The sequence below is a fragment of the Sapajus apella genome, unplaced genomic scaffold (genome assembly GCF_009761245.1).
Source record: "Sapajus apella isolate SASKATOON/1434 unplaced genomic scaffold, GSC_monkey_1.0 scaffold7, whole genome shotgun sequence".
In the NCBI taxonomy this organism is placed as follows: domain Eukaryota; kingdom Metazoa; phylum Chordata; class Mammalia; order Primates; family Cebidae; genus Sapajus; species Sapajus apella.
The window spans coordinates 31,066,120-31,073,383 of NW_022436947.1; positions in this window are offsets into that span (position 1 = coordinate 31,066,120).

Here is a 7,264-nt window from a genome sequence, read left to right on the forward strand (position 1 = left end):
TTTCTTGGGAACGTGAAGGACAATGGTATATTAGAAAATTCATTTAGGCATCATAGTATAGCAAAATTTAATCTGTTTACTTACTTGGCATGAAACTTATCCCTGGTTGAATACATATGTAAAGAAGCCTAGTCTATTTTTACCTTGTTATGGAGATAATCATGATTATATATTTCATCTATATATATACATATGATTACATAGGTATGTATCTATTTAGGATATAGTATTACATGATACTATATTATAATGTTATTATAATGTACTACCGTGTTACAGTAGTATTATACTAGGTAATCATCCAAAAGTGAAGAAGAAGGAAAGAAAAACAAATAAGAAACCAAAGTAAAACCTACCTATAATATTATATTATAATGTTATTATAATAACACATTATAATGTTATTGTACTATAATACCATATTATAATGTTGTTTTCATATAATACTATAATATTAAGGTATTAATCATGTAATTATAGTACTAAATTCTAATGTTATTATAATATTATAGTACATGCTAATGTTATTATAATAGTATTTTAATATAATACTATATTATACTGTTTCAATAATATAATACTATATTATACTATTTTGCTAATACAATACTATATTATAAATTTTTAATAATATAACACTATATACTATTTTATTATATAATTCTATATTACTATGTTTTATAATAAAATATTATACAATTATAACAGTGGTTAAAATTCAGTTTCAGTGTCAGGCAGCACTGGTTTATTCCAAAATTTACTGTCAACTTTAGACAATTTGATTAATTTTCCAATTTGAAATAACCTAACATGTATTTTATAGCCTTGTTTCTGTTTTCTAGTAGATAATGCATAGAACATGTTTAACACAGTGTCTAAAACACAGTAAATATTTAATAAACATTAGTTTCATTATTTAATTGTCATCATTCTTTCCCTAAGGCTCTTCATTTTAAAAATGACAACAGTAAAAGCATAGAGTGAAAGCATTTGGTATAAGTTTCTTGAAAATATTTTTAATCAAAAATGCCCACTTCTAGTTTATTTAAAAAATTTTTGCCTTTTGTTTCTTTCTCCTAACATGATTAAATAAGGACCTAAAGTATTTTATTTAATTAAAAGTTTACTTTTGTTTGTTTTTAATTAAGATTTTTACCAGAAATGATCTGCATTAATCAACATTACAGCCAAAAATCTAATTATATCACCCTGTCAAGTCAAAGTGATTCATAACTTATTTCTAAGATTCTGTTAGCCTACATATCAAGTAAAAACTATGACTATTTTTTTGTAGTTTATTATTCAATTAGGTGTGTATGATATAAATATTAAAATAATATTTATCAAATGAAAAAGTGAGATGTTAGAAAAAATAGTGCAATAATTTTATTTTGAGAGATGACATTGACTTCATTGCTCCCTTTGGCCAAATCTACACTGTACAGTGTGATGTCAATTAAAGAAATATATATTTATCAATCATCAATGAAAATCTTCATTGTATTTGGCATGTGAGGAGGGCCTCTGCAGCAACATGGTTGTGGTTCCTACCTCAAATGGTCTAGTTGTTAATACAATGAATTCTGGATGGTTGACAATTTTAAATCTCTGAAATTTCATTATGTGGTTTGTTTCTAGAAAATAAATGAGCTAGTTAAAGATAAATGATTTCTGCAACTGCACTGCAAAATGAAGACAAACATGGTTATTAGTTCATTTGTTTACAGTGGGGGTGTCCAGTACCATCAGATTGGGAGCTTGGGCATGTGGTCTGAGATTTGGCTAGGTAATGATGAGACTAAATGACAATAGAGAGGCCTATTGCAGCACATATCCATGTTAATCTGTGAAGAAAATATATAGTAAGCTCTCTGTAGTCTACTAAGTATTTTAGAAAGTAAGTTGTTTATACACTTTTGATTCTGTAAACTGTTAAGTGCCCAAATGACTTAATGAAGTTTTCTATGCTCTTTGACCAGTAATTTATTTAGTACGTTCTGAGTCTAACTGCATTACATGAAAAACTATTTAAAGTTAAAAATTCATCTAAATAAGTCATACAAGACTTTGTAGAATCTATTTTTGGAGAGTATTACTAGACTATAACCCAAATAATTTAAATTTATTGAATATGACCTCAAAGGATGTGGGTAGCATTATGAATATTTTCCCAGTAATTATATTTTACTTTTATAGATGATCCATCAAGTTATTTAGTGATAAAAAAGAAACAAAATTAGCTATCAAATATTAGAAATCAATAGTATAGGCAAACATGCATAGTTTTGATATAAATTGTATGGACAATTCACATAATTTGCCAATACATAATTTGCCAATATATTTGTTCATAGATCCAGTGTCTGATACAGGTTCACTAGGGATTTGAAGTTCATATGTTAAAAAGTTGCCCTTCTTTTCAATCAGGTCAAATATAATTGTATATTCAGATGCATAGAAATTGTATATATAGATGCATAGAAATGTCATTTTCCTTAATTTGTCTTTTTATTCCTGATAAATCATCTGCACAATTATTTCTATTATATTTACTTCCAGCAAAGCAGACTATATCCTCTAATGCTTATACTACTAAAACTTATAACTTGAACAGAACCTTTTTCTCTGGGGTTTATCTTTTTTAACTGTGAAAATGATCACTGTGTCTTTAGGCCAGTAAGTGTACTTTCTTTTGCTTGTGCCAAGTTTTAGGTAACTAATTCAATTTCATTGACTCCTCCCATGGGCCTAGGGCCCATCTGGGAATGCCAAACAAAACCATAATTGATATTAGAGCTCTAACATGCAAATGGATAAATCGTAATTCTGCCTTAGGAAACCAACAGGTCAGTTTCAGTGGAGGAGAACAACTGTGCCCAAATGGATGGGGCAATTACCCAAATTTATCTGAAGCCAGTAGAGGTAGGAAATTGGTGGAAAATAATATATTACAAAAGATAATAAAAAATGGTAAAAGAGAAGAAGCTACTTCTCTCATTAGCCAATGGGTGAGAGTGGGTCTCAAAACAGAACTGAAAGTTAGAGATTAGCAATCAAGAAAACATGAAAATAGAACAAAGCATGAATGATGCAATAATATTCAAGAATTTTTTTCTTAAAAAGACTGAGTCATATCAGACTTATTAGTGAAAACTGATATTAGACTGTTTGTGTAGATCAGAGATCTACGCAGATCAAGAGAATTATTGTTAAGACTATTTAAACATTATGCACAACTATATAAATCTATATTGTAAGAAAGTTTAAGACCAAGGTGAGTTCCAACACTAATGTAAGAAAGTGCTAAAAATGGGAGCTTGGCTGCCTCAATGTTGGTACAGTTCTCAAGATCATAGCTCCAATTATTTATGCTACCAAAAGGTAGAATCATCAAACCAGAACATGATCAAAACCCAAATTTGTAATGCTTAGCTGTCAACCCCAAAGAGGGTACAGAGTGAGAGAGAGGAGATAACTGTTTGAGGATGATTCTGGAGAGCTATTGGGTTGCTGGGACTGCTGCTGTCTCCCATGTCTCATTGGGAACAATTAAATACCTTATTCTATACTCCAGTCTAGAAAAAGAAGCCTCAGGAATACTAATTGGATAGTTTGTTTGGGTTTCTTGGAGCATGGTGTATGGGATGAACTTGTTCTGAATCATGCTTGAAAAAATCTAAAATATGAGTGATCATGACATTTTGGCTGCTCTGAAGACGAGGTCTTGTTATGAAAGGGTTTTAGATCTTGCCCAAGAACACTGCTTGGAGGGGAAAGGCCAGAAAAGAAATAATTTAAAAATATATCTTAGGATGCAGAAGGATCAGAAAGAGATGATTTGTACACATTAAAGAGAGTTCCAGTGGTAGAACACCAATGATTGGGTGAAGAGCTGCCTTTCAGCACACCCAAGAAAAAGGCTGCATTAGAGAAAATGTTAAACATCTGCCAAACCAGATGACTACAATTTGCCAGATCACTTTTAGAGTAGCAGTCAACGTCAGCTCAGAAGAAGACTGAGAGAATGTAAATAAGAGAGAAAAAGTAGAAACTATAGGTAGAAATGGAGAAACTGCCATGATACATTCCTTTCTCATTGCTGACATCCAGTTAGAAGCCTGGCTGAGCTGAGTAAAGATGAATTTTGGTAATGATTGCTGTAGGTATTGTGTTATATATTTTAACTAATCACAATATACTTCAGGTTAATTCTGCTGAAAATAGAAACTTTGCTCCAATATAGCTCCCTTCTCCTGGTTTTTAGTAGTATAATTGTTAAACACACATATACTTGTGTGTGTATGTTGATAAGGCTCTGTTAATTGATACTTGTTTGTTTCTCTGTTATTCAGCCAGATAATTCTTGATTAATCTTTGAGTTTACTGATTGTTTTTCTTCCATCTTAAATATGCTTTTAAATTTATTTAGTGAATTTTCTATTTTGGTTATTATATTTTTCATTTCTCATTTTATTTTTTAGTTTTTATGCATTTACTGAAATTCTCATTTTTGAGCCATTGTCTTCATACTGTATTCAGAATAGCTACTTTGAAATATTTCTGCTAAACAAATACCTGGACCCACTTGGAATCAGTTTCTATTGCCTGCTTTTTATTTCTTGTCTAAGTATAGGTCTCAATTTCTTGTTTCTTTCAGTGTTGCATCATGTTTTGTTGAAAAATAAAAATTTATATAATGTATTTTAGTAATTCTTGATTCTAATATGCTTCTCTGAAAGATTTTTCTACATTTGTCTTGATATAAACAGTGAATCTATTTTCTCATGGCGTGTAGCCACTTATGCATCTAATTTTGTTTTATTATTTTACTTTGCTTGACTTCTTACTGCTTGCTTTTATGACGGCATAAATAAGTAATCGGCCAAGTATTTGAACAGATATTATAGTAAAACATCTGGAGTTTATATGGATTTTCACCCTCTGTCATTGGATTTGTATGTGAGTTTGTGAGCACTTTCCAAGTTTGATCATTTTATGTAACACCTTTCATTTTCACTTTCTGTGGGCCTGTTATGGATCTCTGATTTGACTAATTTCTTAGTTAGCTATGGATGTGGGAATAACTTATTTATTTATTTGTATGGCTCTCTCACATATAACTACCCCATAAACTCTGACTGGCCTTGTACTCCCTTAAACAGTTCTATTATCTCAGGCTAGCAAAGCTCTGAATTTTTCCCATTTGTTTTCTACTGAGTTTTCCTTCACCAACAAACCACCTTCATGTATTTCCACAGTCTGCCCCAAATGAAATCCATTTATTCTGGCAGCATGACTATTATTTCTAATAGCCAGCATTGCCCTGGGAACACTGCAGACCTAGAGGGAATGAAAGAATTTCTAAAAAGAAAAAAGACTACAATGTCCTGCTATTCATAGCAGCTTTTTGTGATAAATGGTTTTAAATTTGTTGTTTGTTGCTGAATAATTTTCACAGCACTGACATTGTTATTTCTAAAAATTTTGCCAAGATTTATACTTTTTGAGAGGAAGGGTATTTGCTAATTTCTTCAGGCAGCCATAGCAATCAGTCTGACAGTTTTGCAAGGTTTATTTAACATTAGAAAATTAGTTATTTATATTTTCCATGTTAAAAATTTGCAATAAAAATGTGATAATATGACCATCTAAATAGATGTAACTTTAACGTAGATAACTTTTAAAACATGCTCACTAATTTAAGGTCTTAAACTAGAATGAACAAGAAACTTAAGCTAAAGCAATAAATTTCATGGGGGAAATAATAGTAGCAATAATTACACTTATTTCAAAACACTGAACACACTTATTTTAAGACAAGAAAAAATGGTGCCAACTATCACTATTTCTATTAAACATTAATTTTTTCCTTTTTTGTTTCACATTGCCATGTGTTCATTAGATACAAAATATATTCATATTAGAACACTCACTCTTATTCAATATGTTCATATAATCATGTCTGAGTGCTTAATTTCTGGACATTTTATTGAAGTTAGGCACTGAATTATTTAAGGTAGATATTAATCTCAACTTTGCTTATAATCTAAGGTTTATGATATCTTTATAGTATTTAGAGAGAGTGGGGATCTTGATTTAATCTTCTTACATTATTGCAGCTGTGACACATAAATACTCCTGGAGTTTATATTGCAATAAATATAAAAGCTGCTCAAAGGTATATTCACCACATACTAAATGGTTAGTTTTAGTTTATTATACACCTTATAAAAAATGTGGAACACTGTATTTTTACCAGTAATCACTCATCTCCAAAGTACTAAGCTCATTAGTGTGGTAGAAGCACCTAATCATCATCAAAATTGATAAGAAATATTTGGTAATATTTTTGTTTTCCCATACTTTATCACATGTGCTGAAGACATACATCAAGATACCATTTTCTGGCTCCATCAAGGAATGCTGTTTCTCATATCACATTTTTCCCATACCTTTTTTGTTCAGGCTGACAATTTACATAATTTTTGCAATCTTATCATGATGGGTATAAACACAACTGAAAAAAAAACACGTGTTCCTGAGACATTAATAAAACGTATTTATGTCAAAACTCATATTTTTCTTTCTGAGCCATATTATAAACAAATGTTCTAATGAAGAAAATAATTTTGTTTGCAAGCAAAAGTGTTTCCTTTGCAGTATCACTATTTTGTGTCAGGAGAATTTGACCACTACTGAAAGACATTTGTCTTTCTTCATTTCAAAATAAAGCGTCTTTTGTAAGAATATGATTATCTTATTTTAATATGTAGTTATTCTCACATGAATACCCCTTATTATCTTCTGCAGTCATCTCGACTTTATTACCCATTCACAAATAACTTTTTCCTATTTCATTATCATAAATAATATCTTTTAAATTTCTCTCAAATCCATTATCTTCCATTTCTTCTTATATTAAAATACTTATCTTTATTATATTTCTTTATTCAGGAACATATAATCACCTTTTTGAACCAGTTGCAATAGCCTGTAAACTGTTTTCAAGCTTCTAGTTATGTTAAGTTCTCAACTTAATATGACTATTATAAGGAATTTTTTAAAACATGCAAAGTACATTGACATTTCTCTGCAGGTCCAATGCATGAAACAAGACAAAACAAAATAAAAAACAGTAGGTTAGATAAGAAATAAAACTGTCGTTATTAAAGATGGATTGGTATTATGGAAGAAAATCCCAAGATTTTACAGATAAACTACATAAGAATTGAAAGCTGAATTCAGAAATTTCAAAAACTGTTAA